Consider the following 12,791-nt stretch of genomic DNA (forward strand, 5'->3'; position numbering starts at 1 on the left):
TTTTTTTAGGGACTATGCATTTTCCCTTGTGAATTGGAAGGCATTATTCCCAGCAAGTTAGTGTAGTATTTTTGTGATTTGCCAATATGAGAGCTAAGGTTCATAAAGCTACTTCAGGCTGTTGTCTTCACATCAGTGATTTGCCAGAGAGAAGCTGGCAGTTGATATTGGTTCACTTTTATGGATTTGATCAGATATTCATACATTCATTAAAGTTTTTTTTTGTGATTATGTTTTAATTATATCTTTAGTTCCATCCAAAATGCTTTTTAACTCATACAAACAGCAATGCCATAAAGTAAATTTTCATCATTATAGTCTGTGTTTATGTTCAGAAAAAGTTTGTAAGTAATTAATATTTTCTTTGAAACAAGAATCCACTTATTCATGTTTTGCAAAAAACACAAAATAAAACCATGCTATGTGTTTACAGTAAGTAGTAATTATAAAAACCTAGGGTGGCCCTTTCCAGAAGTAAGTTCAAGTATTCCCTACATCTCTCAGGAACTAGTATATAGGAAAAATTATTAAACAATTGTGTTTGGAGAAAAGCATCTCAATTTATAAAAAGTAGTGGCTTGCAAATTTACTATACAAAAAAGATGTGAGGTGAATTTCATTTTTCCTCAGGCATATTTAGAAATTTACAGAGTATGGAAGCTTGAGAAAATACTTGACATATGTTTCAAAATGGGCTGTTTTTGTGCCTGTATATAGTTCTGTTTATTTGTCTCATGGCAAGAAAAATCTTTTACTCAACAGTGTTAGAATTAGGCCATATTGTATTTTAGATCCAGTATAGCTCTTTTTTAGGAGTATGTTCTTAAATCCCTATTTTACACTTTCCAGTGCTCCAGTCACTGCAGCTGTAATGAGTAAATGCTGCAGCTTTCAGTTCTTACCTCTGGGACAAATAATAAGAAAACTCTCGAACAGATGGAGTGGGCTTTCTCATACATGTTATCCATTAATGTCAAACAACAAGCTATAGAAAATGTTTCTATTACACAGGTGAAAAGAAGATAATAATATCACCTGTTTTCAATAGTGCCTACATTCACACAGTTTAAATTTCACTTTGTCCCTGTGCCTTACATTACCTGTTGGCTCTTATCTAGACCACAAAAGGTGCTGAGCCCATGGGAAATGCTAGACACAATGATTTAAAAGGAATTTAGACCATGTGACTACAGGTTTTTCTATATTACATACTTACTGGAGACCCAATATTCTCCTTCCCAGCAATTCTGAAGAGGCAGTATTTCTTGTTTTGTGAGATGAAATTACAATTTTACAGCATTAAGGGCTTGGTCCTACATAGCCACTGGTATAATTTCAGTGATGTCACACAGTTCAGGGCACTCTGAGGTTTTCAGTTCAGCTTGGCCATTGTTAAACAGTGCAGTAGTGTGTTGGGTTAGTCAATGCCACTTCTTGGACTTTTGACACTTGTGCACAAAGTTTGCAGCTGGATCAATTTTAGTTTCGATTTTAGATAATTTTAGACAATTTTATTTCCACATTTGTGGGTATGGATTCAAAGTATTTTTGGTTCAGTTATTCTGTAGAAATTTATAACAGACACTTTTACTGAGTGGTTTACCTCACATATCTGAGGGTTATTTCTGTTTGTTTATTTTTGTACATGCAAAATCATGAAAATATTTTAACTTCCCTATAGTTAAAGTAATGGTCAAATATACTTTGACAAGCTTTCTTACTTAGATGAAACATTACCCAGGTTCATTACCACAAGGCTTAATTTTATCAAATGTGTTGAGATTCAGTAATTCTGGTGATGATTAGATAAAGCTAATTACTTAATTACTAAAGGAATAGTAATTAAAGTGTGTACTTAAAATCACTTAAGAACAAATCCACTTGCAGAGGTTCTCATTTTGGATTTTGGAACACTTTGCAATATAAAGGAACCTCTAAATCTAAAGAAATTATGATCTAGTATTCAACTAGAATATCATCATTTTGATGGATAGTCTCTAACTGCAGTCTGTATTACTGCACCAGGAAATTCACAAGAGCCAGGGTTAATGAAACTGCATGGGTTTCAAATCTGTCAAAATGGGCTGCCTGAAAGACTGGCTTATGCCTTTGTTCTTAATGAATGCCACAACAAAAAGCATTCCTGTGGGCTTCTTCATTTTTTAAATTTTTTTTTCTTCTTTTTTTTTTTTTTTTGACTGAACATGCTTTACAGTTACTTAACATGAAAAGACCTTCTTGCTTTCTTGTGGTATTTCTTGGTAGGGGTCTTTTTCATAGTGGGTACTTGTCCCTGAAACTTTGCACCGAAAATACTGAAGAAAAAGATACCAGGAAAAAAAAAGCACACCATATTTGAAATGGTAGCTACAGATGTAAATAATATATGCCTTTCTTTTGGAAATTCCATTAGACAGAACTTTCTTGTGTTACAAAATGGAATGTGAGACTCAAAGGCAGAGTACTTTGGAGTCAAAAGACCAAGAAACTGAGATGCTCAGAGCATGAGAACTAAACCCCCCTTTCCTAAAGTTTAGAACAGTCTCTTTGTGTAAGATTATATAATATAATAATATGGTAATTATCATTATTAAATATTAATAGAGTAGCAAGAAAATGCAGGAAAATGTATACTGGAGAAAGTGAAGGGGTTTTTCCTTCTTTTTATTGTCAGTCTGTTTCTTATGCTGGTACTATAGGTAATGATCTGGTATATTTTTAGTCATAACCAAGTAATTATCTCCTCTACGTCTTCAAACGTGGTTGGTTTTTGTTATTTTTTACCTGTAGATTACTTTTTATCATAATTTCATTGTTGGGAAACTCTTGTGTGTGCCACTGCCTATCACAGGTTCCCCAAAATTATTCTCCTTGTGTAGATACTGAAGCTTCTGGGGAATTAATTTCTGAACATGCAAAACTCATAAACTAGGGCTGTCCCCTAGAAGAAAAACTGTGTTCTCTGGAGGACTGTTGACAGCACTTCTACTTTTCAACTGATCTTGGTTTCCAACAGGGTTTTGTTTGTTTGCTTAGTTTTGTAAGATGCAATAGAAAGATAAAACTGTGGAAAAGTGCAGGTAAAGACTTTTCACTGGGAGAATTTTTACTTTCTGAAATAATTTTATCATTGCTAAGTTCCAGAACATCTCAATAAAGAAAGGGACTGGAAATAGTTATTTGAAGAATGAAATACTGTTCTTGTTGTCAAATATAAGTCAATTCAAGTTGCTGGAATGATTGCAAAAGTGCTGTAGTTCTTTCAATTGAAAATTTTTCCTTGTAATACCATCTTGCACTAAGACAAATTCTTAAGGCAAACCTAAAGGAGGATATACTGGACTTCAAGAAGGCATATGTTAATTCAGTTTTACTCTGAATAATAATAATGTAAATATTGTTGTAAACAATATTGTAAAGAACTTTGAAAGACAAAATCTACATCTGCATTTCACGGATTTAAAGAAAATATTTCACAGTTGTCATAATTGAACTTTTAAAATGCTGTTATGTAACAGAAATAAAAGACACAATCAGTTCATATGGACATGTAGGAACTCATGTTTCAGGGTCATACTTGTGTCAATCAGGAACTCATTGTGTCACTTCTGCTATGAAGCCATGGCATTGCCCTCTATTTTAATACAAGAGAAAGTGCAAATAAATAAATGGAAACCAGGCACAGCAAATCTCAGCAAAACTACGATGAAATATCTAGTTCTCAGTGGCTGGCAGTTTGTGAGAGTCCATGGCACAAGTGCCACTGGGCAGCTGGAGGAACTTTGGAAAATGGATGAGTGGAGGAGCTCCTTCATCTAGCAGTTCCTAGAGTGAAACTTGGTATGGGACTTAAATGTAGTTGACATTTGAGGAGGGACAAGATAAAAAACATGTCAAACCCTTTTTATGTCCTACCTGAGTTTTCACTGAGGAAGACACATTTGGTTTGTTTTCACACCAGGAATTAGTCACTTAGTTGATCTGACACAAGTCACTAGTAGATAAAAACTCTGAAAGCAAAATTCTACAGCAACAGCAAGAACTAGAAGCTGTTGAGAAGCAATGAAGGAAAGCTGTGGCTGTACCACAACTCTAACACAGAATAGGAGAATGGGACAACAGGTCATATCCTATTGTTTTGTTTAGTCTTGTTTATTGCCAATGCCAAAAATGTGGGGTTTTTTCTGTTTCTTTTTTCTCCCATGAATTTATTGTTTTCGATTCAGAGCTCGTCCTGCAAAAAATCCCAGATGGTTTTCCTGTGCACTTAAGACTGCTCTCATTACCTGCATGACAAAACTGTATTTTTTTACACCAGTTACCCAAGCCACCATCCAGTCATGTTTCTCTGCATGTTCAGTATCTCAGCAGATGCAGGAAATACTTGCTACATGCTCCTGGCAACACCAGGAGCTGAAGTTCCCCAGTCTCTTTGAAGCAGCAGCAGTATGCAGAATGTCAATTTACAATTTCAGGCTTCAAATTGGTTCCTTCATAAGAAAAAACTTGCCCTGCTGCACTGACAATGCAAATAAGTAATGTGAATAACTGAGAGAGGTGATCAGAGTTTTCACTTTAAGAAAATCCAAAGTCTTTTCCCCATTCTTGTTTGTATTCTATACAAAAATTACCTTCCTAGTCTGCTGGTTGAATTCTTCAAGAATAAAAGCTGAATTTCTTCTCTCAGCTTCAAAAAATCCACAGACATTTTATTATTCTTCTGATTAGAAGTAATCCATGTAATAGGTTAGTAGCAGAGAGTACTTTTTAAGGCCTTTTTTTGCCTACAGCCCATGTGGACAGCTCAAACCTAGGATCAGTTGAGGCAACTGCTGAGATTGGATCACTGACAGCTCGCCCATAAAGTCTCGTTTTAGAAACTAATATGTTCTAATTTCTCTGACTATTGTGAGTGCTGCTGAGAATGTATGCAGCTTCTTCACAGTATACGTGCTTTTTGTAAATATCTAAAAGAGAAGCATTCCATTGGGTTCACATTTCTTCTTTTAATTTATTCATGTGTATGTACATTGCTTTTCTCCTGCAGTTCTATGGCCCATTACTGCATGAGTAAACTGTGTGCAGATTTTGCAAGTCTCTGCCAGAAGATGTTTATTACTCTCATCATTCTTATGAAAATCATGTTCCAGCAGATTCAGGCAATGTGTAAAACATGGTATGTGTGAATTGGCCATTTCACACTACACTTACAATATTACCAGCAATAATAATACCAGAGAAGGGACCTTAGGGAAGGGGATAGACCGTAAGTTAATTTGGTCATGAAGCTCTGATATGTGATCTTCGTAAAGCCCAGAGGTGTAATGAACAGTTAGCTTCTTCTCAAAAGACAGAGACAGAGTCAAAAGACAGCTGACAGAGCTGACAAGCCAAAATATTGATGCAGAAAACAGCTTGCCAGTTTTTCCACATTTTGCCCATTTTGGGAGTATGGTTGTAGTGCTTCTTGAGGGTTATCTTACTGAGTAAGGGACAGTGCTCTAAAGAAATGTTTGATGTCGCATAAATAGAGAAGAAAAATATATTCCTGAGTGTTTTAAACCTCTCTTGCAAAGTAGTGCACATTCTGGGTAATTGCACCACAGTCATATGGCTGGTGTGAAAGTTTCAGGCGTGCTGATTAAATAGTTCTTGTAGTAAAAGATATAACATAGATCTTCTTTTGCTGCATTAAAATAGTAACAGCACTGGAACACCCCTATTTATCTCCTTCATTCATATGCCAGTTCTGCTGCTTGATCTGGTTTACTCTTCATTTGCCTTTGCAGTTTCTGTGCAGGAATCTGCAGATTCCTCTGCACTTTTTATTCAGTGAATAGCTTTTCTGTGTGCTCTGCTTGAGATACAGAAGACTTCATTGCTTAGGATTTATTATGTTTTGGCAAAGATTTCTTGGATTATTAAAAACTCTTTAAAGACTTGTAAGTTATTTTTTTAATGCAAATGAATTGATAAATGGTAAACCTGAAGGGACCAAAATGATCAATTATCATAAAAGATAATCAGAGATATAATCAGAGACTATGGTACTGGCACATGGCTTTTTGTCACTGCACCCTCATGGTTCATGTTTATAAGTGGGCATGATTACAACAGCAAGGGGAAAGTTTCTACTCTTTCCTCAAAAAAGTACCCAACACTTACTTTTTCACAAAGTCCATTGTCCAATATATGTTTAAACAGACACCTAAAACAACCTTAAAAACTAAAAAACATCAGATTAGCAAAATGGTCTAAAAAAATTCAGTTAAACTGTGATGTCTCTAGCATTGCTTTTACCTAGGTGTTTGTTTCCCCACTAATATTCAGGGCTTAGAATAAACCTGGAAATTTGTTTTTCAATGTTCATTGGGTTTTTAAATGGCAGTACTTCTTTCTTTCTGTTTGCCCCAGCCCTTACTTGTAAGAGGTCATCTCTGTACTTCCAAAAAGAGAAAGTTGACTTTCACAGCTAGAGGAGATCTCTCCCCGCCAGCACAAAAATTTTGTCTCTGTAGAATCTTAGGTTGAGGGTAGTTATTTAAATTTCACTCATGTGAGCAGGTCAAGAAGGAGATGCTTTTAGTCAGGTACTTTAAAATAATATTCCTAATATGAAGACTTTACAAGATAATTAAGAAAACTACTAATACAAAACCGTTTCAATTTCATCTAGTTATCATGCTAAAAAACTGTTCCTTTGTTTATTGTCTTCAAGTCAGTATCTAAACTATGACATTGTTTGACTTCAAGATCTTGTTTCTTTTGTCAAAAGCTTTAGAAGCCCATATAAATATTTGCTGTTTTTTCCTCATTCACTTTTGTTTACAATCCCCAAAGTGCTAAATAGATGACAGTGACACATCTTTTGTAGGAGCTGTGCTTGCCTGTCCCTACATGTGTAATTTATTCTTGTTACAGTTGTTTCAGCACTTTTTTTAAAACCTTACTAGTGCCTGAATTCCATAATCACCCCAATACCTTTTTGAAAGATAGACACAAATTAAAATGCCCCCAAGTCCCCTGCAGTAGTAGATAATTTTAGGCAGGTAACTTTTTTTACATGCTACTCAACCATTTCTGCAATTCCCTTAGGTTATCTGCATGAAGATTAGTTTGTCTCCATGTGTTATTGCAGTTAATACCTATTTTCTCTTGTAACCAGAACAAATTTGAGGATATGGCTACTTCTGAGAGGATGCAGAACGTTAGCTGACTGTGTCCTAGATGAATAGTGAGAGTAGACATGCACCATCCTGTAGGTGAGGAATCTGTGAGGAACATGAGGACCAGAACTATGGGACTCAGTGCAGAATGCATTTGTCCTGCACTTTTATGAATATCACGTTTACTAGCTATTATTTCACTAGCTTATTCTATTTACGTAGAATAAGCTAGTGAAATAACTCATGGAACAAACAGAATGTATCATAAATCTCATGATCCTTAACAGGAATGAATCAATAACCTGTACTTAATGAACAGATCAGACTGAGGATAAGCAGCTGGCAGGTGTGAGGAGGGAATAACTCCTTTACACCCAAAATGATCAGGAAGAAGCCACTCACCAGTTTCTGAGAGCCCATATATCTTCTGACTGGTAGGTGTAACAGAGTGGAAATGATACTTAAGGCAGTCAGTCAACAGAGCCTGCAAGAACTTTTACATTTGAATTTCAGACATAACTTCAAAGTGAGCATACCCTTGGGTCAGGGTAAAATTGCTGATCAGTAGCAGTGACATTCAGGAGAGAGGTTATGTTTGTAAACCTTAACCTTTGCCTCCAGTGTGTCAAATACATCTTGAAATCCCATGTATCGAGAGTAAGCAATTAAAGAAATACTCCATCAGTAAATATAAAACTTTAGTTGAAGCAAGATTAGTCTAAAATTGGCTTTCACTTGTGACCTTTTGTATCCAGTGCTATAGCTAAGTCTGATCATGAGATAGGTAAGAAATTTCTTTGTTTCACAACAAATAATTTTTTAAAATAAATTTAATCAAAATGTAAGTTGCAAACTTGGAGTGCTCTCATCTCCAGAGAGGAAGAAAATCTGAAATGATTCATGGAACCACTGGGAATCTTTTCTATGAAGAAAGGGTTGTGTAGCCAAATGCGTGGTCTTGCAGGAGAGGAGAAGGATAAAGGCAGTTCACAGCCACAGATACACATCTTATGTTCCCACAATAGGTGCCCCCTGCTTCAGGTACTCTGTGAGAGGTAGTTGGGCCAGGTACTGCCTCAGTGCAGTACTCCTGCCAAAAGTAATTCAGTTCTTTAGGATTTACAATCTGTCTGTTTCTTTTTTATTTTTTTTTTTAGTATTCTAATGAATCAGTCTCCTTCTCTTGTTGAGTCTTAGAGCTAAATATTTCAATATTTTTATTTGAATTGGTTTTATTTTGCATCTTTTACTTTCAATATTGAAATTTGATCTTAATTTCCTTAGGTCCATTTTTCTTACGACCTATTTTCCTTTTGCTCTTTTTGCTGGCCCTGAATAAAGGCAATAATGTCCCCACAGCAGTCAGCTCAAAAATTGCTTTTCTAAACTTTCCTAGGCTCTCAGAAAATGCAGTTGGATTTGTCCAAAACTGCTAACCACAGAGGCTGTATCTCTGTTTTTAGATCTCCCCAGTAAGCTGTGCTGAAGTCGCAGCGGGAGCTCCCAGCTGCCCTCCCTGCTGCAGGAAGGCAGCAAGGGATGGCTCAGCCTTAAGCACCTGGTCACAGACACAGAAAGCCATGCACAGATGGAGTTCTGCTCCTCTTCGGGCTCTAACAGCATTAAGAAATCTAATTTATATACAGAGCGCTGAAGTTTCCTGTTAACTGCTGTTTTATTAGACTTTGTTTTCTCAGTGGGGTCCTGCCCCATGACTGGGGATTGTGAATGTTAGAACAGTGCTCTGAGTAAATAATGTGTAGGGAAAATATTCAGACTAGGAAAGCACAGCAGCCTTATTTGCAGACCATGCTGTCATTGTACTAGTCACTGTTTAAATACACATTCCCTGATCAAGAGACAATTAACACAATGATGCTTCTAACATTTTTTGTTTTCTGTTATTTGGGCTTATATCTGTACAGGTGTAATTGATTTAAATAGATTTTACAGTGCAGTTTTCTGTGTTATATTCTATATGTTTGAAATAGTTACCCCCTCCCAGCTGCCCTTATGTGTGTGCAGTGTTCCCTGCTGCACAGTGAAGGTAGGCAGCTCTGACTGCTTTGCTGTTTCTGTAGAGACATCTGTATTTCCCTGCTCCTCCAGTTCATCATCTCTGGCCTCAAGGTGCTATACCAGTGCTCTGAGGGCCATTAACTGCTTGCACCACATTTGGATCAGACACATATATCTAACCTTATCTTTGAAAGGTCTGGAGAAAATAACATTGGAAAGGAGATCTTCTGTTCAAGCTTGTGCCCTCTTGACTAGTTTGAATTAACACCCACTTAGAGGGGGTAAGAAGTCAAAAATGTGCCTGGAAGGTTAAACATTAAGTATGTAAAGCTAGACTTCCAAACTTCCATAATGCATGAAAATGTGTATGTAAAAAAACGTCTGAACAAACCCAAAGTTTAACAGTTAATACATTTTAAAGTATGTGAATTTTAAAGACTTTTTGAGGTTCCCTTTTGCTGGTTGCCTTCAGGGGAGGTGAGACAAGTTTCTAACCTTTGCAGCCATCTCAATGGAAGACAGGGAAGAAAGAACACACAGGCAGAAAAAAATCTCAAATTTCATCTTGTTGTGTGATCTTTGAAGGGCTTCAAGAATAAAATTTTTTAAAGAGAACCCCATAGGTGCTACATGATCTGCATTTTGTCAGTCAGGCTTACAATTGCCACAGGAGACACAGATTTACTGCCAACACGGTCACCCCTCTTAGCTTGTCTTTCTCTTCCCCTTCCCAGCTCTTAGGTTTGTAATTGCCAGCTCTTCAAAACAGTTTGTGGTATTTTTAGGGTATCCACCCTGGATGTTTCTAATGACAGAATGAGCCCCAGCCTTGCCTCAAGTTAATCTTGTGTAGGGTCTCACATTTCATCTTGTCATTTCCTATGTTTAGGGAGAACTTGTCTGGCTTACCAAAAATACTCTTTTCCTTTGCTTTTTTCAGACACAGTTTGTTAAAGTCAGGCCAGATTCCTGATCCACTTCATAATATGGCTGTGTTTCTGTTGCCTGGGTAAAACAGGAGAAACTGTGAGCTGTGGAATGACAACAGCTGGAGGGGGTGTGGGGTTATGAGAACCTCCATAATCTGCAAAAGTCTACATATTCTTAAATTATAGTCTCTGTCACAGCAGTTAATAGAAATATCTCTGATGTATCAACAGCCCTGTGCAGGAATTCAAATAGGTTTATTGCATGGAAATGCAGACGCATTTCTGTGTCTCTATACCACAGCACAGAGTCTTTGCCTTAGACTTTGGTGAAAAATGTTCAATAGACCCTACTGATTAGGGTGCAGCCTATAATAATCATGGCAGTCATTCAGTATGTTTTAAATAGTGTCTAGAAATATTTCCAGAGTGCTAAAACTCTTTGTTGTTTAATAATTTTCCAGTCTAGCTGTTCTTTGTGTCACTATGAGTTTCTGAAGTTCAGAGCATTGGTGAGACAAAGGCAGTTGAACATCAGTCATTTGAGTAAAAAATAAATAAATAGCCCAACAACTGAAGTTGGTTTAGGATCTTTGTAAATTTTTTTTCTGAATTTATCATAGCATCTATCACTTAGTCATTTGGTCCTGAATAAGATTGAAAAATGATATATGCAGCTTGCTGCCCAGTGTCAGCACTGACAAGCTTGTGTGACTGCATTTGAGCTGAATATTTCAGCAAATAGCATAGCCCAGCAGCAATTGCTGAGCCTTGTCTATATCCTCTCCTTGCAGTGAGCAGGGATTTTTCATTTCATACATCATTTACAGCTTGCCACAGTGATTCCAGTTAGCCAGGATATATTTTCAACACAAAGAGAAGAAAGAGAAATATGTATCATTTGTGGCAGAAGTTGGGCATATTGGGTTCAAATTTAATTACAGTGCAACATCAAAAGCTACACTAATAGACAAAGAGTCAACTATGCTTAACTCACAGTTAAATAAAATCAGTTTTTTGTTGCTCAAGAATTCTGCCGAGTAATTTTGCTGCTTTGATACATTGCATCCATAGTAGTCAGTGCACATACTTAAACAGGTACAGTGCATATATCATCCATCGAAGTATTTTACAAAATAACAGATGCCTTCAACCCTCTTGCCAGAATTGCCTTGTTAATGGCACTTATTGCTGCTGGAAAGTGCAGCTCCCATTTCTTTAGCTCCTGGAGAGTCTTTAGCTTCCTGCTGGGCAAGACAATCAATTAGGAAGGGGGGTCTCAGCAGGGATCCACTGACCGAAGGATCTGTGTGACCCTGGAGGGAAGTCTCACTTCCATTTCTCTCTCTTTTTTTCCCACCCTGCCAGAGCCCTACCCACATGTCTGGATTCTGATCGGCAGTAGACAGGATAGTTTTATTAGTCATCTGAGCTGATTTAAAAATAAATAAACGGCTTTTTTTCTGCAAAATGCTGGAAAATTTCACAGTTTCTGTGAAACTCAGGTGATCCTGAGCATTTCCCCTTGAGATCAGACCCACAGATAATGCATCTGTAGAAACACATGGAAGAAACACAGACCATATACCTTGATACCGTCTCTTTTCATTAGGGTTTCAAAAGAATTTCTCATTAGAAGCTAGAATGATTCTTTCTATTTTTAAAGGCCCCAGAATCACAGAGAAGGCTCAGCAAGATCTCTTAATTTTTGAGACTTCTGCAAAAGCTTCATTTATTGAACTGCCATGACTGCTGAAGCCTACATAACAAACAGGAGTCTTCAGTTGGGGTGCAATAAAAGCTGAATTTGTGAAAAGTGGAATGTTTGAAAAAATTCTAAAAAAATCTAGAAAAATCTAGAAAAGCACTGGTATTAAATTATGGATGCAAGATAGCAATTGACAGTGTCTGGGATAGTAAACAGGGTGCTAATGCATCATAATTGTCAGGGTGCTCAATAGCAATTTTGGGATCGAGGAGTTTACTTCAAATGGAAGAAGTATTTGAGATTTTCTCCTCCCCACATTTTCTGTGCTTTCCCTCATAATGTGCTCCTTAGCTTTGCAGGGATGGATCAATTTGCCATTATGTCCTCATCACTGCTGAAATAGGTTTGAAGTACCTACTGTGTACAGAGGTAGGAGAGTGACAGCAGTAGGAGCTTACCTCAAATAAGGCTCATTATTTAAGGGAAAAAATCCTGTGTAAAAAGATGGTGGTATCAGAGTATGGAAGTATTTCATCTGTTTCCAAGGCACTGCAGAAGGAGAGCTCAGGAGCAGCTGTGCAGGGAACAATGCATTTTACATTAGCAAATAGTCAATGAAGTCCTGATAGGGCAGTCCATGGCATAAAATTTATTTCAATACTTCAAATGACAATAAGAAGAAAAATAAACTGGCAAAGTCTTTCCTGGAATCATCCGTGCTTGTCAGACTTTGTCAATGTGCTTTTGACACTTTCTTTAAAGTTAGAAAAGCAGGGAAATCTATATCCCTCTAGCCTTGACCCTGTTTCCTTGTTGGGGAAACTGAACTGATGAGCTGTGTTTGTTCTTTCAAGTTTCATTTGTCAAAATATATAAGGTCATCACAGTTGTATGTATTTCACTTTAGGAGATGAACTGCTATAATTAGTAACAATACACTTATTTTATTACTTGCTTTGATAGAAGCCGGGG

This window comes from Parus major, chromosome 8, assembly GCF_001522545.3.
Source record: "Parus major isolate Abel chromosome 8, Parus_major1.1, whole genome shotgun sequence".
Lineage (NCBI taxonomy): Eukaryota > Metazoa > Chordata > Aves > Passeriformes > Paridae > Parus > Parus major.